Consider the following 25,760-nt stretch of genomic DNA (forward strand, 5'->3'; position numbering starts at 1 on the left):
GATGAAGACCCAATAATAATACTGCCACTAACTGCGCCTAAGGTATGCTACCAACATAAAGGAGAGGTGGACGTAGGATATAACATCAACTGTGCAAGCGTGATGGAGTTACCTGAGGGGGGAGCAGGAACAGCAGTGATAATGGACCACTACTGGGCCTGCGGAGACAAAGCATACCACACATTGCCCCCTCTGTGGAATGGTATATGCACAATAGTGCACGTTAATGTACCGTCACTAGTGGTACAGCAGAAACACGTGAATATGGCCAATTTCCCCAAAATGGATGAAGGGAACGAGAGGAAGAAGAGGTCTGTACAACCTCAGAAGGAGTCAGAGAACAAAACCAACAGCAATAATACTGTCCTGAATAGAAAGAAAAGACAAGGAGAACCTCTGACGGGAAATTACCTATGGGGTAGATCAGAAACAGCACTCACCTCAATTCCGCCAGAACACAGACTGTTTAGCAGAGCAGCAATGTTCTTCTCCTCGATAATACATCCGGGATTACAGGCTTACGCAAATGCAAAATGGCTCCAGATAACTAGATGGGAACTAATGATGACCATCAACTCTACAGTGAATGGATTTAACGCCATAAAAGAGGAACTGCGCGCAGTAAGAATGGTGGCACTTCAGAACAGATATGTACTGGACCTCCTCACAGCAATGGAAGGAGGAGTTTGCGCAAAGATAGGACATGCATGCTGCACATTCATCCCTGCCAATGATGCTGACAACGGTACACTGACAGAAGCAGTTTCACAATTGGCCCAGATGCATTCTAAAATGATGGATGAAAGTAAAGGTGCAACAAAGGGTGGAAGCTGGTTTTCAATATTATGGTCATGGATGCCTTCATGGCTGTCAGATGGACTGAAGATTATAGTTGGATGTACTATTTTGGCTGGAGCTACACTGATCATAATAAGATTTTGGAAAGCCCGGAAGGCACGCACCACAGATGAAATGATTGAAATGGCCGGTATGCACCCCTTGATGCCAGCAGATGACGGCCAACACACAGGCATGATAATACAAGAGAGAGAGAGGCTGCGCAACCAAATAACCACCAACCACCTGGACCCACCATCTGTGAAGCTCGAAAACCCAAGAAACCCAAGGAGCTACATAGGGAAATGGGTATACTGCACTCCTGGAGGGACCTGTGCATACATGTATTGGTCATTTGAAGACCATGTCAACCACTACGGACATTTGGGAGGAATAACTAAAATATGGAGAGTGAGAGGAGATAAAGAAAAGGATATGTTTGTGGTCGACAAGTCGACCAGAGGGGGGACTGAAGTGGGAGAATGGAACAACAGGCTCCCGCCAATCCCCTCTCGCCCTTGGCCTAGAGGATCACGGCCTAGACACCCGCCACGAGATGAGTTTGCCCATCTACCAGACGACCAAATACCTTGGTACAGGAACCTACGGATGTGCCCACACACCTGCCCTACCTGCCCAGCAGCTCGCCCTACCCAGGCCGACACCTGCAACATGGATCAAATCGACTAAAACCAACACATCGTTAGAGATGCCATGACGACCTAGCCAACGGTCACACCTGGACGACCATGCACCCTGGACACTCACACACCAACCTACACGAAGAATATACTCAGCGCTATGACGTAGGTGACGGACACATCCACGGACGTGCATCTTTATTATTTTTCACATAGGCTTTTAAGATGCAGGAACGCAAGACGCACGATGAACTTATCTAAATGGCTTGCTTACGCTTCACATAAACCCTATAACCTAAAGCGCCTGTGCACTCAACGACTCCATTTATGCACCTGATTCAAGTAGGCCGCAAGCAAGAGCTTCCATGAACATTAAAATAAACAAGAGTCCGGTTGCTGATCCTGCAGAATTAGCCCGGCGAAAGGCAGACAGTCAAGCCACAATGTTGCAATCTCGCACGCCGCACACCAACGTCAAGGTCGCACCTGCAGATTAAACAAGGCACACAGTGGGAAAAACAATATTAATTGTGCAGAATTCGGCCTCAAACACGGTCCCGCCTCACGTGACCAAGCCACACCTGAACGGACGCCAAGGCTAGGAGAATGGAGGCGCCTGGATCTCTCGTTACGAGACACAAGCAGATACAAATAAAAGACTCAATGGACATCTGCGACAGTGGGAGTAGTCGGCCTTCCAGCCTATGAATAAGTCCTCGCATTGTCTGCACGTACCCATAGTGAAACATTGTTGCAAATGACAGGTGCACCGCGAGCTGGGAACGGCGATGGTCCCAGGCTGGGAGGCTCGCGAATGCACCAATCAGAACATGGGGCTCTTATCACTGATGCCATTAACATTGACCAATCCTCAGGGGTCTTCATGTAACAATTCTCATGTATCTAATTGTAGGGACAACCCAGGTATACCACCTGACTGACCCTCAGCCACTAACACCCTTCTCTATATGTATGCTATACTAACCCTACCACTCAAGTAACCAATCCAGAGTGGAGATAGGTTTTTTGCTAACTTTTCGAGGTGACGCAAGTAGCGCGTCATACCAAGGTAAAAAGGGCCTGCGAGCCCCACGATTGTGTGTGTGTCAGGACGGACGCGTACGCTCCTTGACCCATCCCTGCCGTTTGTATAATAAACAGCAGAACCACCTTGCTTCTTGTGTGCGTCTCATACTCATTTTTGTGATACACGGGAGGAGTTGGGGCCTCCCTGCCCGGAGGTCCGTGGACGGCCCAGCCGACCCCGGCAGAATTTCCCCCCCGACAGACTGTGCCGCCCGCTGCTGGAGTTCCACCTGCCTAGCAGGGGGTAGCACGGATTGGGCCACACGCTCCAAGCTCTCAGCGATGTTATCAATTGCTGCCCCCTGGTGTTCTGAATGGGCAACCATGGCTTGCACCCACTCGGTATACCCCGGTGGGGCACGGCCACTGCATTACTGGGCTTGACACTTGCGCGGCCCAAGTAGCCGACGTCCTTGTTGGGTTGGCACCACCCGCGGCTGCAGGACTACATTCCGCTGTCGAACTGATGCCCCAAGCACATCAGCAACTTGAGTGGAGGGTGACCCTGCATCCCGATCCACCACAGGCAGAGGTCCCACCACTGTCTGGCCCCTTGTGCAGGTGTCGCGGACAGAGGAGGGTCCACATCAGAATCACTCAACCCTGACGAATGGACCCGATGCACATCCAACTCGACATTGTCGTCAGAGTGATCATCCGAGCTAGACTCATTGCCAGCCCTAGACAAGATGGTCTGCAACACAAGTGGGTTCTCGTGGCCTACCACCCCACGACCCCCACTTGTGCTGGACTGCTGGTGTGATAGCAACCCTGTGTCTGGCATGACATCACCATCCTCTGGCTCCATTGTGTCATCATCTGGAAAGGGGAGAAAGATGAACATCAGTACCCATGTCAGAAGCACATGAAACACACACACATAGACATCACATACACAGCCAACACATGAAGCAGACATTGCACACACAAATGAGAACCTGGCATGCATCCAGTGGCCTTAATATGCAAACACATCCCAAAAGCGTACACTAATACCAAATGTAGTATATGAACTGCATCAGACACTACCTCTGTCCGGCACATGTCACAGGCAGAAAAGATAGATGACAACTAAGAGATGCAACACACCATAAGCATGCCTGAACTGCAAATTGACCACTGCTGCAAGTGAATCCAAACACACAATGACACAGGTAACATGCATGTAGCCATGCATCACTGAAGCATCATCATCAATATAGCTACATCCCTCTGCAGCTCGCCCCGTACCGGGTGTATCAACCACATATTACTCTGTCAACAATAAAGCTGCGGAAGACACATGTGTAAATGGACACTTTCACAAACACATGAGTGAGTACTCGCAATGTTGCACCACACAACATTTAAGCTGCTTGCATATGTGCATGTGAAAGCGTTCTAAAACACCCATTTCCCCATACGCCTGTATCGTGAACATGACCAGCATCCAATACACCAAAGCAAGCAGCTATAACGCTGCTCGCTTTGATGTATGTGGAAGTGCACACATATACACATGAAGGATCCCCCACAGTCATCACAGCCCAATTGGCAGGCTACATCCAATCAGTGCCGTATGTCAGTTGGAATAGGCCACACATTGACCAATAAACTCATATAAACAACCACTAGGTAGTCCTAACACTGAGTACATGTATCACAGGATGCACCTGTGCCTGTCGCATACATGACAGAGAAGGGATGAAAAACAGTCCATACATGCCAGGTGACTTTGACATAGCATCAGTGAGTAGTTATGTAAAAGTGTGTAACCAGGCTCAGAAGTGGGTTGATGCAGTGCAGACCATGTGTGCGTGACCCACTATCTACATGAACAAGTACATTATGAAGTCTAACAATACACGTGCAGGCAGTGCAAGGGCAAGTTCAGGCATCACGTGCAATGTGCATGCAATTGGTTGCATGGCTACAGGCAAACCCCCCACACCCCCTAAGTGAAAATACAGGGAGGCATTGCATGGCAGCAAAAGGGTGACCAGAGACCTGTGTATTGCCAGAGTGTTGACTAGCGTCAATTGCATCATCTGAGTCAACTGACAACACAGCAGATGATGGTGGGACAGTATGCAGGGCACATGCTGAACCCTCAGTAGTACACCCATGTGTGCAGAAGCCACTACACCAGTTGAACATAGTCAGTGGGCCAGAACAGGGTGAGGGCTGTGCCCCACACAGACTGTGACACCCTAAACCTGTGGGTGATGCTGGCCTGAGCCAGAGTGGGAATGGAATTGATGTTCAAATGCCATAAAATGTAGGTCAGCCTGGACAAGTACTACTATGATCATCCTGTCAAGGACACATAGGGGCATGCATGGAATGCATATGGAGCATGAATGGGCACTCATGTCCCTGCGGAGCATCTGCCATCTGCACAGTCCAAGTGAGACACCCTGCATCAAGGACAAATGATGTACCCCACTGCATGTGTCGGGATGGTTGGCTGGTGGAAGTTTGCATGTACACAGGAGCCTTGAACAGGACAGGGCAGTACACCAACATGATGCACACCAGTGCCATGGTCAAATTGTGGTGCAGGGGGGGTGGAGTGACAAGGGAGAATGCCTACATGGAGTACCCGCATGCAGGCAGAGGACACATGCACGTCAGTCATGCAATGACATAGTCACAGTGCTGAGAGGAAAGACACCCAGGCTACATGCAGAAAGGGAAGTGAACTGGAACATGGACCGGAGGGGCAGCCGGGTGACTAGCATGTGAGTAGGGTGCAAGTGTGGTGATGAGGACAGTCCCTGTCTGCTCTACATGTCCACTATCCTGCACAGCAGGCACGCATCAGTGAAGCATTGCATGACTTGCACATGAGAACCATGTACACATGACATGTAGTGGCAGTCAAGCACAACACATCAGACAAGCAAAACACACATGGCCTCGACAAACACGCAACAACACTCACTGGATGGGGCATCAAAGTCCAGCATCTCTCCCACTCCTTCGACCATTACTGTCGGTATGCACTCCGCAACGACTGACTCGTGCGGAGTGAGGTCTTCCTCCTCAGGTGGTGGCCCACTGGCAGTCACCAGAGTCATGTTGTAATTAGAGGCACGCTTCGCCTTAGTGCTGCATTTGAGGTCATCCCAACGCTTTTTGCACTCTTGAGCTGTGCGCACCTCATGGCCGAATGCACTCACATGATCCGCAACTTCCTTCCAGTTGGCATTACGATGGGCAGCCGTAGTTTGACAATTTGGCCCCACTAGCATGTCGCAGTTGTTTTCCCGCACGTAGTCCACAAGGAAGTCCAGTTCCTGCATGCAGAAACGCTTCTTCCTCGACGTGCCGGAGGCCGTAGCTGTGTCTGGAGTCCCAGCCTCTACTGCAGTTGCAATCTTCCTCCTCTTGGACGCTGGTCCGGACCCTGGCTGGCAAATGCCGCCCCAATCAGTATGGGCAGTGGCGCTGGTGGAATGAGCTGAGTGAGTGTCAGGTGGAACATGGACGGAAGCCCTGACTTGCGTCAGTGGCTGCTCGGTGCCCTGGAATGGACCCTGCACAGCAACATCCGCTGTGCCAGGGTCATTGATCGGGACTGTCCTGGTTGGTAGACTCACAACCAGGGTGGTGTCAGCTGCATCTGCCCATGCACTTGCCAACACCCGGCTGGTCGGGCCAGCAGATGACATTACTGCCCCACGGACAAGTGCCTGAGTCAGGGCAGCCCTGAGTGCACCTACGGTGTGCCGCCTGACCTCCTGGAAATCTTCCATGGACTCTTCAAGTGCCAACGCAGCCTGTGCTGGCAGACCCTGAGCCTTGTTGGTGGTGTCCACAGCTACCACTACCCTTGGGCCAGTGGCAGTCGATGAAACGAACTGCCGGGTCACATGGGTGCCAGTGCCAGATGCAAGAACTGAATTTCCCGGAGCCACGGGGTGTGGTGGCATGACTGCACCAACATGTGGCACAACATCGTGCCGAGCTGGTGCACCCCTGCCTCTTCCCCCTTTGCAGCCACCCTGGAGCCCCCCTACTCCCTGGTCACCCCAGCCATGTCCCTGACCACGCCCGCCACATGGAGTATGCCCAGCTAAGGCGCCCCTCACCTTTCGTGGCCTCCCAGCCATGGCACAGATGGAGTATGCCTGCACAGATGTAGTAGTGCCAATGTGAAGTGTAAACAAAAGTTGTCCTGGGCAATTGGGGTGAAGGGGGTGGGATACAAGATGTTAACAGCACCCCTGCACCTGCAAGGCTTTATGTTACCCCAGTGACAAAGTGACCGGTCATGCAACGCTCAGGCACCCCAAAACTACAGTAAAACCGTGCATGCAACCCCCGGTAGCCCACGTGTTTGGAATTAACCTCCCGCAGTACGCGGTGGCACCCAGGGACACGAAAAACACGTACGCGTGGGACACGCAGGCTACTATGAACTCGAAAATGGGTACGCAGTACACAGGGGCACCCGCAGTGGGAAAAATAGTGTTTGCGACTCAGACTAGTGTGATAATGAAAAACATGCATAGCTAATACCCCTTGCAAAAGAAGTGATATGTCCTTGATCCGCTGTGAAGTTGTGATGGTGCGCGAAACAACACAAAGTAGCAACACACACGTCGGTCTCCACGAAAGGCATGTACAGTGAACTGCTGGCCCTGCTCACCTTTAACCCGTGCTGAGGGAAATGCTGAGGGAAATGCCAGCACGTGTCACATCACTCAGGCGTTTAGGCCCTTTCCTCGGATTACACGCATTAACATGCAGACATGCTGTTTTTTCACGTGCTGAATCACTATGCCCCCGTCACGAGGGAAACGCCTGCACGCGTAACGTCACAGATGCGCTTACGCGCTAAGGGCCTTGCCTCGAATTATACGCTGACGTGCAGTTTATTCATGTGACAAATCACTCCGTATCAAGCTGGTCATGTGACAACACACGGAAGACCACGCTCCTGCCCATTTTCATGCCCCCCCAGATCCCCGAGCACGCTCCCACCTGCCATCTGCTGATGCCTGCCTGCCTGCTGGCTACGTGACCTGCTATTTGGTGCCTGCACATCAGCCATCTTCAGGGGTCCAGTTGCTGTGACCACCCCTGCTGGAACAGAAGACTCCCGACTGGTATTCCATCCTCCAAAGCCCAGGACCCAGTTGCCCACCCACGCCTGCCTCGGGGGTTGCCATGTCGGGGGAAACACCATCAGAGACCACTGGCAACCCCCAGCCAGAGAGGCAGAGGGCTACCAGCTTCAATGCCGCAGAAGTTGGTATCCTGGTGGAGCAAGTCCTGGGGCATTATGATGCCCTCTTTGGAAGTTCACGTGCCGACAATGAAGGACAGAAGAGGATCTGGATGGACATCATGGCTGCCATCAACGAGGAGGGGGTGGCAGCCCGCGACATGCAACACGTCCGGAAGCGCTGGGAGGACTTCAGGTTCAGGACCCTCAGCAAGGCCCGGCGCCTCTTGAAGGAAAAGCATGCAGAGGGGTGCCGGGTCCGCCTTCGCAACAATCAGATGATTTTCTTGGAACGCATAAACCCAGCTCTCCACTGCCAGATTCTTCAGAGGCAGACCCGTCTGGAGTCAAGCGGTAAGGGACCATGCCTACTGTTTGGACGCTGTGCATGTCGAGGTGTGGCATGTGTGTGAATGTTGGACACATGTCTTGGAAGGCCCATGTATGGATGTGTATGTACAGGGACATGAGCCTGCTGCATGTGAGTCCAGTCATGTGTGAGGCACATCAATGGTGTATGTGTTCAAATGCATGGTGCCCAAATGCATGTGTCAGTACACACATGTTTTGAATTATGTGGATGTACTGTGGCATGGTTGTGGTGTGACACACGGATGCTGGTTCCACCTTCATGTATGTGCACAATGTACATGTGCATGTGTGTGTATTTGACATGTGTGCCACAGTGATACACCATGGATGCATGTGACACCGACATGTAGGAGGCAGATTGGCCGATGTGACATGGATGCCGATGATTTAACTGCGACAGGTGGTGGAGATGTGCATATACATGTATGTCTGGTGGCGTGTGTGCATGTGTTTGGCACTCCCCATGTTGCATGTGACGTCAGGCTAACCTTTGAATGCTCATGCTGTTGTATGTGTGTGGATGGTGCTGCCTGCTGCAACATTCCTGTTAATTTGCGCATGTGTGTGGGTTGAAATGATATGTGTGTTGGGGAGTGTGTTGCCATGTGTGAAGTTTGAGACTACCACTCATCTGCAACTATTATGTGTATATCAGACAATTGTACAGTGCCCTGATGGCTGTGTTCTGTCTCTCCCTGTCTGTAGCGTCAACTGATGAAGAGGCCGGAGACGGTGCTGTGGAGCACAGCGGCAGGGATCCCACCGCCAGACGCAAGGCCCAGCTCCCCTCCCATGTTGTCATCTCATCGGGGAGTGAGGAGTCTGGTGCTGCGTCCGTGGCCGCAGCTGCTGAGGATAGGCCCAAGAGGCAGAGGTCGCAGGTGGACTCCCTGGCAGCAGAAGGGGCAGCTGAGACCCCTCAGGGTCCGATGGAGGAAGATGACACAGAGTCATCTAGGTTGGTGGTGGGTTTGGTTGAGGAGGAGGTTGTGGAAGGGACACACACAGGGTCAAGAGGGGGGATTCCACTGGTGCTAGTGGTGCAGTCCAGGGGCAGGGACAGGAGGCAGCACAGGCCACCACAGAGGTGCCTGTGTGTAATCCTGTCCCCGATCCTGTGACTACATCATCCCGCACCAGCAGGGCTGCCTTCGTCCAGACCCGTTCGCAGGGAGGGGATGCGTGAACAACAACTGGCCTTCCTCTCCCTGCGGACGTGGCAATCTGGGACCGTGTTGAGCTTGTCCTGGCTGGGGTGGTGTTGCGTCAACAGGGCATCCGGGATGACGTGCAGGGTTTTTGTGAGGACTCTGCACTTTATTTGAGATGCCTCATTGATCGCGTCGACCTACTAGGACGGGTCACCAGTGCTGGGTTCCTCCGTCTGCTGGACCTTGTACTGACCCCCTCCTCAACTGAACCCCCTATGCACCAGTCGTCCTCTGGGCCATCTTTCGGCCCATGTATCACCTGGGTACCCTGTGGAGCTGCCTCTGACCCAGCGGCCAGGCTGGTGGAGGACACATCCCTGCCACAGTGGGGAGACGGAGGTCCAGCAGGGGTGGCCACCCCAACAACTGGACCCCAGCAGGAGGAGGACATGCAGGCATCAACAGGCAGGGCACATGCAAGACAGCAGCAGGCTCAATGTGGGAGCGATGATGGCTCAGGGCCATCAACATCAGAGGGGCAGGCATCAGCCGGAGGGCAGGAGGACCCTGGATTGGGAGTGCCTTCCGTGTGGCAGCGGTTGGGCCAGCAAATAGATGCGGGGCAGCGGCGGGCGGAAGGGCACGGCTCACTATGGCCAGGGCAGAGAACTCCATGTGCAGGGCGCTGAGGCGGGCTGAGTGCCTCGAGGAAATTTGCAGGGAGTTGGAGGTGGACATTGCGTTATCCTAGCAAGACCTCGGGGCCAGGGAACAGGCCCGCCTCCAGGACATTGAACAGGAGTTTGATGATGCCCTGGCCCGGGAAATCAACAAGTGAGCCCTAGGACTTGCCCGCCGCCATTGTATATAGTTAATTAGTGTTAGTTTTCCTTTATATTTTCATTTCATTTGGGGCGCCTGGACTATTCCCCACCTTTTTGTATATAGTTGTTTATTAGGTAGGGTTTTTTGTAAGTTTCATTTGGATTGTTGGGCTCATGGACCCTGGATTTGGAAATTGTATATAGTTGAAGACTGGATTGGACTTGGTTTTTTTTTCATTTTTTACCATGGAACAATGGATTTATTTTTTCATTTGGATTTTGTTTGATGGACGAACCCTTTGGAGACATTTTCATTTGGATTTATTTTGATGCAGCATTCATATATTTTATTTCATTTATTTTGGACATGCAGCCTTTTGTTTATTATTTCTATTATTGTGTGATTTTCATTCATTCCCTTGGTTTTATTTTTAATACATTTTGGTTTGATACTTCATTTGTGAAGTATTCTCTCATTGGTTTCATGCATGTCACGATGTGGGTTTTCTCATTCATTTGCACCCATTGTGTGTGTGTGACGGACATGTATTGATGTGCATACTTGCACTTTGGGATGTATCATGTAATGCGGATTTCAATGTGGGGTGGATGGAATATTTGGTTGGGTGTTTGGACTGGGGTAGCGTGGGGTGGGATTTGGGTGGCCATAAAGGCCATGTGTGTGGATCATGATGACGTGTTGGGGGGGACATGAGTCGGGGCCTGTTGGCAGGTGCCCGTCAATGCTGGGTGGGTGGGGGAGCAGGGGGACATGAGTCGGGGCCTGCTGCCAGGTGCCCGTCAATGCTGGGTGGGTGGGGGCGCAGGGGGACATGAGTCGGGGCCTGCTGGCAGGTGCCCGTCAATGCTGGATGGGTGGGGGTGCAGGGGGACATGAGTCGGGGCCTGCTGGCAGGTGCCTGTCAATGCTGGGTGGTTGGTGGTGCAGGGGGACATGAGTTGTGGCCTGCTGCCAGGTGCCCGTCAATGCTGGGTGGGCGGGGGTGCAGGGGGACATGAGTCGGGGCCTGCTGGCAGGTGCCCGTCACTGGGGGTGGGTGGATGGGTGGGGGACATGAGTCGGGGCCTGCTGTCAGGTGCCCGTCACTGGGGGTCGGTGGATGGGTGGGGAACATGAGTCAGGGCCTGCTGGCAGGTGCCCGTCACTGGGGGTGGGTGGATGGGTGGGGGACATGAGTCGGGGCTCACAAGTGTGATCACAAGTGCATGGTGCCATGTGGACTGACTGCAGGGCATGGTGAGGGTTGTAGGGTAGTCCCCTGTGGTGTGGGCTGCCTGCAGGGCATGGGGAGGGGGGAAACCGCACACCTGGGAGGGCACACGATGCCATATCGCGTGTAAAACTCCCCGCGCACCCATCAGAATACACGTACCCATCTCGCGCTAGTGAAATCACATGTAAAACTCCCTGTGCACCCCTCAGAATACACGTACCCCTCTTGTGCTAGCGAAATTGCGTGTAGGACTCCCAGCGCACCCCGCGGAATACACGTACCCTTCTCACGCTAGCGAAATCGTGTGTAAAACTCCCCGCACACTCCTCAGAATACACGTACCCCTCTTGCGCTAATGAAATTGCGTGTAAAACTCCCAGCGCACCCCTCAGAATACACGCATGCAGCCCATCCCCCCTCCCCATGCCCACAGGCAGCCCATCCCCCAGTGCATGCCCCACAGGCAGTCCATCACCCCAGTGCATGCCCCACAGGCAGCCCACACCACAGGGGGGACTATTCCCACGCGATTGGGAGGGATGCGCGGGGAATTTTACATGTGTTTTCATGGTTGGGGGGCTGTATGCTGGTCCACTGGCCTTTGCACCATGTACTAGATTTGTGCGCTGTTCATGGCGCACGGGGCGGCGTTGGGCGCGTAACTGGCACTGCTACAGGGTCGCTGCGACACTCTGCGCCACGGCTGGTTATGGATGTTAAAATCCATGAATACCATGTGCGCTGAAATGGGTTTTGGTGCACGTGGCTGGCGCAGACTGTGCGCCAGCCGCGTGTGCCACTTGTGCGCAAAATTCTATGAATTACCACCATAGTGTTCACGGAATAAGACAAGAATTGGACTACTGTGCTGGAATGGTGAAATTCACTATAAACTCACAAGAAGATCAACAAGAATTTCTAATGTACTTACTACGAGTACTGGAAAACAAAAACATACCTATAAATTAAATCTTCCAGATTTCATACATGTGGAAACATGCATGCACTCTGTGCAACAATATGCAACACAAAGAAATCTCTGATGAACGTTTTGTGTATGTATCCATACCTAACTGTGAATCCATTCCATTTCAGCAACTTGTACAAAATGCAAACCAAGGTAGATAATGTACTACCTGCAATTCAGATAATCGCTCCACCTTACTAACACAATCACATAGTAAATACGTAATACTAATGCTTCTACGTTAAAATGCAAATGGTACTAAAAACAACTGCTAGCTAACTGGATGGTCAAGTATCACTTGGTAATAAAACCTTCACAAACATAGGTATAATCTACCATGCAGGAACCACAACCAATGCAGGTCACTACACTGCATATATAACAAAAAATTGTAGATGAGTTGAATGTAATGTTAGTACCATTACTTTAAAGCCAAGATTACCAGCAAATCTTATAAACACTTTTTTAATATTCTTAAAACCAAAATAACTCATCTGTGCATAAACATTAATAAAACTTCAATTAGAAAACTATAAACAGTTAGAATACGCCAACAGGTATCTAACTGCCCCAAGATTCTGCAACAACCAAACAAACAGATAAATCAATACCACTAAATTATAAGAAGAACTAAACAGTTAGAATACGCCAACAGGTATCTAACTGCCCCAAGATTTTGCAACAACCAAACAGATAAATCAATACCACTGAAAAATAACAAAAAATAAACAGTTAGAATATGCCAACAGGTATCTAACTGCCCCAGGAATCTGCAACAACCCAACAGATAGATTAGCAACTTGAGAATATAAATAAAAAACTATAACCAGTTACAATTCAACAACAAGTATCTAACATTCTGTAACAAGCCAACAGATAGAACATTAGCCAGAAACAACAAGTAAACACTGGAAACACAGAAATAAATGTACTGTACCAAAACAAAAAAACAGTTTTTTTAATCCAACATGGATTTTTTTCCCACAGACCCAATGATTTAAGCACCAAATACAGAAACTGAGCAAATTACACAGTACACTGGTTTGTAATCTACTAAATATGAGGGTCGAAATGAATCAGAAATGTCTATTATTCAATGTTATAAGTCTTTATAAACTACCAACACTTACATGATCTTTTCTTTTATCACAGAAATTGACAAAGAATATATGTGCTCCAGTTACCAAACCAAACATTAAATATATTATAATAAATACAACTCATAAATACTGCTCCATAACACAACCATTGAAGCAAACATGTAACCATACACCATAATACAAAATGTTAACTTCCATGGATATGTTATACTGCAGTGCTTGTTACCAAACTCTAAAATCTTAATGCCATGACGTAGCCAAAACTTCACGTACAAACTATTGAAATCAAACAGTACATAAACTGTAGATTTGCAAATATTTCATAGATATTCCATTCTATGGTTGTGATCTATGGGTGATCCATCGGCCATGCACCCAAGACTCTAGGCCCTCGCCACAACCACCGCAGCATATCACACCCATAGATCACACCCATAGAATCAACATTTTAACTATGCTATATGGGCATTTTTTATGTCCGTGGACACCGCGCGTGTTCTAAGAACAGTTTTATTTTGCTTGCATACAGCACGACAAGTATAGTGTCCTTAAAACACCTCCATTTTGTTTAATTACAGACATCCCGGACACTGCGTGTGTTCTTAGAACAGTTTCAACTTGCCTGCGGACAGTACGGACAAGAATAGCGTCCTTAGGACACCTCCATTTTGGTTAATTACGGACATCCCTGATACCGAATGTGTTCTAAGAACAGTTTCATTTTGCTTGCGTACAGCACGGACATGTATAGTGTCCTTAGGACACCCCCATTTTTGATAATTACGGCCATCCCGGACACCGCGCATGTTCTAAGAACGGTTTTATTTTGCTTGCGTACAGTACAGACAAGTATAGTGTACTTAAAACACCTCCATTTTGTTTAATTACGGACATTCCAGACACCTCGTGTGTTCTCAGAACAGTTTATTTTTGCTTGCGTACAGCATGGACAGGTATAGTGTCCTTAGGACACCCCCATTTTGGCTAATTACGGACATCCCGGACAGCGCGGCTGTCTGCGGACAAGACAAACACAACGGGGGTGCCTGCCACCTAAATAAATACAGCAATTGACCCATCTCTTACTCCCCCACCCTCCCCAAACACTCTTACATACCAACACACATGCCAAGTTTGTCATTGCGGATCCAAGATGGCAGGTGCATCGAAACAATCTGACGCACTTCACGCTCTTCACCATCCAATCAGCGAACACGTCACATGTCCCCGGACATGACGTGAGCTGATCAGCCAATCGGTGTCCTGTTCACGGAGCGAACAGGGAAATGTGTCCGCGGAGTGGACATAGATATCACTAATTTTTTGTGACCTATTTTTTGATCGTTTTAAAAAAAACTACTGGAGGGATTTCATAAAATTTACAAAAGCAAGCTTTCAGGACCAAGGTGCTGCTCCTACCACAAACTCTGGTGGTTTGGGCTGTAGGCATGAGCAAAGTTTTTTCCCCATTCAGTCTATGGGAGAAAAGAAGTTTTGGGACCCCCCCTATTACTTTGCCCCCCCTGGACCAAACCTCACCAAACTATCAGAGTGGGCCATAAACATTTTTGCAAAGTTTGGTGTGGATTTGTCCAGGGGGAGCGAAGTTATAAGCCACCCAAAAAGTGCTCTTCCTATGGGATCAGCAACTTAACCATAACTACACGGCCACTACCGTGGCCGTGTAATTATGGGTGTATTAAGGAATTAAATAGGTGATAGTGTGTTGTAAGGGTAATATTATATTAAGGAATATTAGATTTGTGTTTTTGCTTGTGTTTGAAGTAGTTTGATACATATTGGAATATTCTAGCTGTACATTGGCAGTATTGGTGTACCAAGTAATTAAATAGGTGATGGCATTTGTTAAATCTATTTTAATTAAGGAATAGTAGTTGGGTCTGTTTGTTTATGTTTAAGGTAGTTGGATACCCATTGGCATATTCTAAATGCATATTATTGTAATTGTGAATTTTAAGTGTAATTCAATGACTACATTTTGGTTCAAGGAATGTTAAGTAGGCATATGTTAGATGTGATGGTAACCTATGTTTTTGAGTAATGGAACTGTTGTTACATTCAACCCAAACACTTTGCTTCACATATGCAATATAGTGGCCTGAACTGGCTGTGGCATCATCGCAGTATATTATGCCTTCTGTTGTGAATGTTTTCTTGCCAAGAGATACTTAGGTGTGTGTAAAGTTAGTGGGTTTACAGTTATTTTAAGTACATCTGCATTGTATCTTAAAAACATTAATATTACATATTGGGTATTTGAATCATTTTGTATGGTGGAAAGATTATCTGAATTGCAAAATGAGCTTAATATGCCATGATTTGCATCTTGGAGAAGTTGTTGAAATTTGATTCAGAAACATGCACAAATCCTTCATTAGGGATGTGCTCTTGTGAAATATAATTACATGTGTATGAAATTTGTAAGATTTCATTTATAGGGGTGTGTTTTGTCTCTAGTACTTTTAGTAAGTACATTAGGAATTATTGTGGATCATCCTGTGTATATTTATGGTGAATGTAACTATTCCTGTACAGCATTCCAATACCTGTCTTATTCCTGAGACACTGTACGTAATGTCAAGGTTGTTAGTTGTATTTCTGTCTAGTATGAGGAATTGTAAACTGAGCTATTTAAATAATTAGTACCCGGCGAGGGTACAATCAGAATGAAAGAGCCATTCTGATTGGCCCTCGCTGAGTCGTTACCAGGCCGGGAATCCATCCGTCGGGATTCCACGGCCTTTGTCCCCGGTGGGGGGCGTGGCAGCCCCTCAGCCAATGAGGAGACTCGAAGCGGGGCCATCCCCGCTCGGAGCCTCCCCGGCTGAGAGGCTGCCTTCGCCCCCCGCCGGCGACTCGGGTAAGTCTTTTTTTTTAATTCCCTTCCCTCCCTCCCACCTGCCCTCCAACTTACCTTCTTGTTCCTGCGTCCCCGGCGGGGGACGACGGAAGCCTCCAGCCGTGTGGAGACTCGGAGCGGGGCAATCCCCGCTCCGAGCCTCCCCGCGGCTGAGAGGCTGCCTACGCCCCCTGCCGGGGACTCGGGTAAGTATTTTTTTTTGTATTCCCTTCCCTCCCTCTGCTCCCCCCAACTTACCTTCTTGTTCCTACGTCTCCGGCGGGGGACGAGGGAAGCCTCCAGACGTGTGGAGACTCGGAGCAGGGCCATCACACGGCCAGGGACGCAGGTACGTTTTTTTTTTTTCTTCCCCCATCCCACACCCGCCCTCCCAACCCCACTTACCTTCTTTTTGATCCTTCTTTTTGATCCTTTTTTGGGAGCGGACACGCTCCCTATGGTCGCCATGGCGGCAGCCATTTTCTTTCTCATCTTTTTTTTTTTCTCCCGAAACGCAGCAGCATTTCGGGACAAAAAAAAAGCTTTTAGTGCCCCGGTCACGCACAAAATGCGGGCCGGGGTAATAATAGGAATATGACCCTCGCGGCATGGGCATTACCAACTCAGGTAATGACCCAGGACCTTCGGTAAGGATCTCGCTTTGCTCAGGGCCTATACCTATGGGCACGGGGCATTACCTGAGTCGGTAAGGCCCCCGCCGCTCGTGTGACATTTTGCTAAATATTGTCCACAATTGTTGGTAATGGGAATAGAAGATTGATTGCTATTTTTGCATAGCAATTTACTGCAGTTGTGCCGCTGAATTTAAAATGACCAGATAATTATGTCTATGTTTGGTTTGCAGGCCCTGCATTTGTTTTTTCCTTTTTTGCTAGGATTGCGGGGAGAACTGTATTGGTTTCGGTTTGTACTAGTTGTCTTTTTAAAGGTATTATTTTTTGAGGTAGAGGGTACATATTCAGATGTGGAGTGTGCAGTGCATACAGCCTGTTGCATCCTAGGAGGCAGGAATGTCAGCGGTGACTTTATTTGTATCAAAGTTAACTAAGAATAGTCCAGTGAGTGTACCAAGGTGTGAAAGTGCTATGCAACTCATATCTTCTTTGAAGACTGTGCTGCAAACGTAAATAAGTGTGAGGTCGTGCTTTAGACCTTGTGACATGTGAATGGTAACAGCATATGCAAAAGACAGAGAGAATTGTTCTCTGAATGTATGCATATCCTTGAAAAGAAGGAAACATGTTGTTGTACGGGCTGATGTTGACAAACTGGATATTATTTTTGTTTACATATGTTTGGCAGACAACCACTGTTCCTATTGGCCCATTGACTAGACCTTGTTCTATGTGCATGTTACATTTTAGTATAACTGTGCAGTTTAGGTACAGACTTAATAGATTTTCTAACCCAGCCCTGTTTAAGATATATGTTTGTAGGCTTGTTAGTCATGCTGTTGCTTGTTAGTACATAGAGTCATGTCATGCACTTCTAGTTTGACTTTGCAGCTGATATGGACTATGGGTTGCATCTCTTTTCTCAGCATTGTTTTGTTAAATTGGTTACGGTGTTCAAGGGTTAGCATTAAGCACTTGCATTTTTGCTTTTGTTGTGTTAATTGTTCCATTACATCAGGGCAAGATGTGTTTTGGACATACAACTCATGTATTAGTCTACTTTTCAAGGTTGAATTTTAGATCTTCAGTAAGAACACCAGTTCCAATGCTTTTTCAAATGTGAGGATATGTTAGATTGCCAGGCTGATGCATGTTTTGTGCAAGCTCTTTGTAGCGAAGATGACACCACAGATTGTCATTGCCTATGCTGCGAAAGTATTTTGACATTCTTTGTAGAGTAATAATCATTTGGCCTTTGACTGAACTGTAGGAGATCTGCAAAACCAATAACATATTTTTAGGACTTCCTGCAGTCTTAAAGGAATTAAAGCAAGCGTTATGTTGGAAACCATGCTTACTTCATCTATGACTTTCGTTCATTTGCTGCTTCTGCTGATAATTTGTGATTTTTTAATTGTTTTTGTGTACACCTCCTATATTGTAAGCAGCTAGACCTGTGGGTGCCATTACAATTGCTGAATGGTTGTTTGTTATCTGTTCTACATTTTTTCTGATTGTTTAAATTAAGAAGGTTTTGCTAGAACCAGCTTCATCACTTGCATACAAGAGCAGAGGTATGGCATTTTTACACCTGCAAGTATTATTTTCATGTTTTAGTCCATGTTCAATTTCTTCAGTGACTTCTAGGTAAATGGTGAGTTGTTAATCATTTAACTGTGTCATTCATTGCATATTTCTGCTTCATTTTGAATGAGTGGTTCTCCAAGTAGTTTTTGGTTTCGTGTAAGAGATGGTTGACTACCTTCAAGAGTGTCTTTATCTTGTATTGTTTCTAGTTCTTCTTCTTGTTGGCATTCATTGTCCAACATTTATTTGTACTGTTTACAAATTTAATTTGATATACTGCTTTCATTTTCCTTGAATGCAGTTTCAAATTTGTCATGGTAACATAACAATTCTTCCACTTTGCTCCAAGATTTGAATAGTTGAAGTAGGACCATCTTATAAAGTTCTCTGCATTCTATATATTTAAATAACGTAACATAGTAAATTAGACTGTGTTTTGAAAGTCTTACTAGGCTTCCTTCACAATGTAATACTGAGTATTTGCCAGTTGTCCCATTTGGCACAACGGTATTTGTGTAGACATAAATTTTGGCTATATCATATGAGCACCTGTTTTCCAAAGCAGTACTTTTGTTTGGATAGTTTGGCCCTCATTCCGTGATCGGAGGTAAGTACCGGTATTTTCCGGCATGGCGTAAAGTACAACACCGCCCTGGCGTCAGACCGCTAATTGCGGCCCATTCCGACCTCGCGCACACGCGCGCTTCACCATGCCGGGAAAGAACCAAGCGGCCTGCGCTAAACGACCCGCAAACCCCCTACCGGCATGCTGCAACACGTAAATAACAACACCGCCTTGGAAGCAGTAGCGTCAGTACATAACAGTGACCGTAATTTACGGATACCGTAAATTACGGTCACCGCAAAAAAAGGAACCGGAAATTACGTCATCGCAGAGGAACGGGAAGGAGAGTGGCGGCCATCTTTAAAAACACAATCCATTGACATCCTCATCCCCCGGCACCCTTGGGAGCAAACTAAAGTTCGGAAAAGGACCAGACGACTACCAACATGCCAAAAGCTCCAAAGAAGGCTGTGGACCGCATCCGCAAGAGGAGATTCAGCCCAGAGGAACTCCAGGCCATGGTGGACTTCCTGGCTGAGCATGCAGATGTCGTTTTCAGTAACGACATGCAGAGGGAGTCTATCCTCCGCAAAAAGAACATCTGGGCTGAACTTGCCCAGAGGGTGAGCGCTGTAGGCAACACCCCCGCACCCACGGGGACTGCTGCAAGCAGTGGGATGACCTGCGGGTGCGGGGCCTCCTCTCCAGCAACCGGAGTCAGGCCATGCAGACGGGAGGTGGTCCAAGTACCCCTGTGCAACTAGAGCCGTGGGAGGAGACATGTGTGGCTCTGATTGGCACAGAATCGATCAAGGGCGTGGGGAACATGGAGTGCGGGGCAATGACTTCTGCCGAAGGAGGTGAGTGTCCACAGTGTACACTGCCAATGTCCATTGCATGATTCAAACTGCCCCAAGGGCCATCGAAGGCACCTTCTCGTGTTGCCCTCCCCCCATCCAACTCATCCAACTCATCCCCCCATCCAAATAATGCAGAGGCAAGTTCTACGAGAGCCAAACTGCACATAACCAGGCCACAATGAGTCACTCCCAAACATCCGTACATGACATACTCATGCACATGTACCACTGCCGTAGCTACACCCAAAAGGCCACAAACCGCAATTGACTGAAATGTGAATGCAGCCATGTATGCAAATAGGACATCTTACAATCCCTCTCTTCTACCCCCACAGGCACTGACCATGACAGCGCCGAGCCACAATCAAGCGGGCCAAGCACCTCCATGGGTAGTGGCAGGGTCAGGCGAATCCCTGCACCAAAAAGAACAGCCCCCCCGGCTCCGGAAAGGCCACTGGATGCTGCCCCACCACAATCCATCCCAGCATTGGTGCCAGCCACAATGTCAACCACAACATCGGCACAGTCGAGCATCTCTGGGGAGGCTGCTGCTACCGGCCTTGACGACTGTGTGTACAGCCCATCACCCATCTGTGGGGCGTCCGAGGAGGAGGGCCAACACACAGTCCACACCCCGGAGCCCTGCATTGTACCCCTGGCCTCATGTAGTGACTATGGAGATGCACCAACACCTGTCCATAGTCCTCAAATAGACCCAAAGGGGTATGATGATGATGTCCCAAGTCCACAGGTACAGCCCTCGCCCGAGCATGCAGGGGCAAGTGGTTTCAGTGATGGTTTTCCATCATTCGGAACACGTCAAGTGAATCAGCTGCCAGACCTCATAACAGAGTTCATGGAGGACAACCGCCAGGCCAGGGTTCAATGGCATGATGGAGTAAAGGAAATGCGGCAGGCACTCACCAACTGCACCAACCGGTTGTGTGACACTGTCACTGACAGCACAACCCGTCTGTGTCACATCCTTGGCCGCATAGCCAATGCCCTTGAGGCAGGCCATTCTAATGCCCAGCCAGAGCAGGCGGACACGCCCGCATCCAGTGAGGCCACACAATTTGTTGTGGTGTTGGGGTTTAGGGGGGTGATGGTTTGTTGTGGAGTTGGGGGGCTGCAGATAATGTTCTCATTAATACCTTTTTCACAAAACACTATTGGTGTTGCAAAGTTCAACCGTTGTGGACATTCATCATTGAGCATGTGTATAATGACGACTGACAGTGCATGGTGTACAAGTATACACACATCCAGTGCCCTGTGTGCCCATGTTATGCCACCCTCTGCTGACTTGTGTTCTGGACATCCTGTCCACTCTTTTTTTGGTGCATTACATTTCCCTCAAGTGCACTGCCTCCATGATGCTTTCTTGCCACTTCCTCCTCCACCTTCACCACATCGTCATGTGGTAGTAGCAGTACCATGTCAGGGGAGAGAGACGCAATTGTAGGGATGCACATTTTGTTCAGCTACACATATGTAATGGGGTTTTTGGACCCCAGATAGCAGTGGATGGGTCACCCACCAGTCCTGCATCGCCAACTCATATGTGCCTTACGCAAGCCAGGTGACTGCTTCATCTACACGCATGCACGGGTAAGGCCAGTGTTTTAGTGCTCCCTGGGCCTGTTCTGTGGGTTACTGACAGGGGTCATGTACCATGGTGTCAAGGGACAGGCACCAACAGCTGCATGTCTAGCCAAATAAGGTGAGTGTTTGAACTGTCATGGTGGAGAACTGAACTTGGCTGACATGGCAGGGTTTTACTGATGGCCATATGCACATGTCCATGGATGCATTCCGCACATTCATGGACACAATATGTGTCCAATACAATGGAATGCTGTGGGGGGTTGCGTCTTCAAGATGGTCCGTGAACGATGGCATGGACATCTTGTGGTACATGTTCCGTTGATGCATGCTGCTGTCCTGATGTTAGATCCATGTGGTGCTGTGTACTGTGTAGAATCGTATTTGGGTGTGATGGCTGTAGTCAGTGGCTCATGGTCATCATCCTGCTCTGATACATACTATGGTGAATCCCAACACTCCTATGGGTGTGCCATGCCGGTGACGTGGTGTGGTATCCCTGCTGCCCACAGTTCAATCCACTCCCAGGGATGGGTCTCCGATGTGGTGCCATGCTGGTGGCACCCACATTGTGCATATGCAGTGTGTCTTCCTATATGCGCTTACGGTTGTGATGGCTGCCGATGAGTGGTGCAAGTGTAGTGGGATTTGCCCTTGTCAGATGGTGGAGATGTAGTGTATTGTGAGTGCCTTATTCCATCGATGTGGTAATCTGTTCTCATGTGCCGTTGGACTGGTTCTGTGGCAGGTTGGTTGTTGGGGTGAACATCGTACGATGGCTTTATCATTTTAACCCAGTTGGTTCATGCAGGCACCCACCTCATGGCACCAATGCACTTGCATGACACAGTCAGAAGACTCAACAGGCAGCCAGGCACGTCATCCTGCATGTTGCATCATGTGGCACGGTAGCGTGGTGAACTGCTGGCCCTTTGAGTCATGTGTAGTTCTTTGATGTCGGGCCCACCCATGTGTGCGGTTCTTGGTTGCGTTGCATTCCATCTGCATGTAGGGGGAGTGGTATTGTTTGCAGTTGCTGTCCGCCACCTGCATGCCATGCTGGTCCACATACGACACGTGGGTGCTGTCAGGGGCACCAATGTCATTTGGCATGCCTCCATATGCATGAGGTCCAGCTTTACTCTTGTGTATCTCCTGGGTGGTCCATGTTGGGGATTGGTAGGCCCTTGTGTGCTTGGGGAGGTGACACAGCACTTGTTTATCTGCTAAGAGTTTTCCTTGAGTGGCCGGACATGCTGCGTGTGCATGGGGGCTGCTGGGGTGGTGACAGAGGCTGCACTGGTGCTGAATGCAGGGCCTGTCCCCCCTCCTTCTCCCCCTGTGTCTCCTCAAAGGGGGGCCTGGTGTTGTTGCTGAAGTTTTTGTGATTGTGCCCTTGCTGGTTCTATTGGTGTCATCTTGGTGTGGGAGGGGGTGTGGTGTGTGGGTGTGTTCCTTTTCTGCTGTGGCAGACTCCATTGCCTCCACCTGTGCTGATTGTGTGCACCTGTGGCTCTGGGAACCACTGCTCAGGGTTCTTTACTCCTTCTCTGAGATGCCTGTATGTACTCCATGCCGGTAAGGTACTTTACGGGCTTGAGGAGGCCGTTATTTACGTGTGCTCCTTACTTGCGATCAGCTCCGGTTTACGCCATGCCGCTAATTTCGGCATGGTGGGGCGCGCGCAAGACCCAAGACCGATAATGACGACATTGTAGTTTACGGTGCCATAATTAGCGGTCTAAGGGGTCAGAATAGCATGTAGCAGTAAACAATACCAGTAAATCATTACCGGCATAGTTTTTAGCTTACCTCCATGCTCGGAATGACCCCCTATGTGTCAATCCGATTATTTTTTAAATGCCTTGGCTTTTGGGGTAATCTGTGGCTATAGATTTGATTTCTTGTTATGATTTAACTACTCTTTTTCACAATGAAGATAGACCAAGGTTGTGCCAGAGAATGTTCGCAGATTTACCATATATTGTTGTACCTGTTAAACAATTTGATTTGCAGCTTCATAGGACCTGAATTCTCTATTTGACAGCATTTTGATACCAAAGCTGTCCAATTTTTGTAAAATGGTTATTTTCAGATGATAAGTCATCCCAAAGGTCATTTAGCTCAGTTTTCTCAGCTTTGGTGATATAGGCTGTGAAATATCTTGCAAAAGCTGTTGAATTATTTTTAATTAATTGAATGTCTATGTTAGCATTCCACAAGATTGATGTACTTGAATGCTTCATCTCTTTTGATTTTGTATGTGTTTTTGAGAGATTTGCCTTTGACACTGTGACTAACTGAAGACATTAAACTATTTACTTGACCCTTGGCACAGACTGGTCTAGGGAATCCAAAGTGACGTATGATGAAGTATTTCCCTTTGCTTTTGCATCAACGTCAGCAGTATTTGCCTCACTTATGTCTTTGGAAATGTCAGATGTGTGCCTGTAGTTGATTATATATGTCTTATGAAGGGATGTCACAGGTAATGTAGTTTTTGACAAATTGTAAAACAGTGTCATCACTGTCATGGCCACATTTGGGAGCATTTCATAAGCCACAAAAGCATGTGGATGTGTGGTGCTTCCCTGGATTGATATTCTTTCCTCCAAAAGAAGTGAAGGACAGTTTTTATTACAGATTAAATGTAACATGGCAATGAAATGATTGTGAAAGTAGCTTGAGACATTTAACGGATCGAGATCAGAGTTCTCCCAAAAAAAGCATGTCTATTCCTTCTTTATTTTCTTTGCAGTACATAGAAAGTCATGCAGGTCATCCCATGCACATTGTACACAACTTAAAGAAACAAGGCATGTTGGGGGGTGGGGGGGATAGGTTCCTTAACATACAATGCACGACTGCAACACTTAATTTTTGTCTTTTATCTTTTGAAATAGCTGACATGTTTATTAAACGGGTCCCTATTTTTAGTGTGTATGGAACACTGTAACATAGAATTGCTAGTTCACTTTCAAACAAGATATGGAAAATGTATTTAACATTTTCCCGGTATCTTGCATCTTCAAAATTTGCAGAGAATGATATTCTGATGCACGAATTTGCACGTGTCTTTCATTGTCTCTTCCTTCTTTTCCTGTATAAAGAGTAGTGGAAAAACACTGCTTCTAAACGTGTTTCCCATCTGCTCATTGGAGACCCTTTCGCTTGATGCATTTGATATGTTTCTAATTCATCTTCTATGTTGTTTTTGGAATGTAGTGGGTGAAATGTATAATGGTCTATAATGCTGTCCATAGTGATAGGATCAACACATTCAAGTTAACCAGTTGTGGTGCATCTTCATATAGTCAGGTGGTTTATTTTACATTTTCTTCTATGTTTTTATCTTTGTAGTATTTATTGTTTTGTTTGAGATAATCTACAGCTTTTTTAACTTGGTTTAAATCAGCTAGTTGTTACTATTTATTTTTGTCTTTTGTTGGAACACCATTAACTAGTTCATTCAAATATTGTTGTACTGGTTGCACTACTCTTAGTGTTTCTACATTTTAATTAAGGTCTAATGGTAAGTATACTGCTTTGCCACAAAAGCCTCTGAGTAATTCTGATGCAGGCAATTTGTCAGTTTTGGGTTGGAGACATATTATAGCTTGGAATGGGTTTACTGTTTGGATTATGATGGTCTCATACAGGTTAGGTTGTTGGAGAGCTTTTGGAAGTGGAAATATTTCCAAGTTATTATTGACAGCTTGTGATGAAATTTGGTTATTGTCAAACTTAGTATTGCAGTACATGCAAATTATTAAGGGATACGTTATATTGTATTTATGTTCTGCTGTTAGATATAAAGCTAGTTTGAAACATTGTGATTCCCCATTGTCTTCTATTTTGTAGGACATATCTACTGTCTTTGTACTTTTCTTATAGAAAGTTATGTGACAACAAACACATACTTTGTCTGGAATTTCTGCAGACGTGTTTTAAAACGTTTCTACTTCTTTTATATATGTGTTTATAAGGAGGTTAGTGTTAGAATGTTGTTGGTTTATGTTTTGTATGTTAACTGTGTTTTCTAGACTTTTTGCATTGTACAGTCTATTCACAAGGTTTCATATTGTAGAAAGGTGTGTTACTAAAATGTTAATATGATGGAAGTTGCTTTTACAAGCGGTTGCTGAAATGCAGGCTAATGAAGGTCCTCGTATTCCATTGTGGGTGCACAATGGGCAGGGGTCAAGGGATTGTACAATTTTGAT

This window comes from Ambystoma mexicanum, chromosome 10 (genome assembly GCF_040938575.1).
Source record: "Ambystoma mexicanum isolate Mex_15411 chromosome 10, UKY_AmexF1_1, whole genome shotgun sequence".
In the NCBI taxonomy this organism is placed as follows: Eukaryota; Metazoa; Chordata; class Amphibia; order Caudata; family Ambystomatidae; genus Ambystoma; species Ambystoma mexicanum.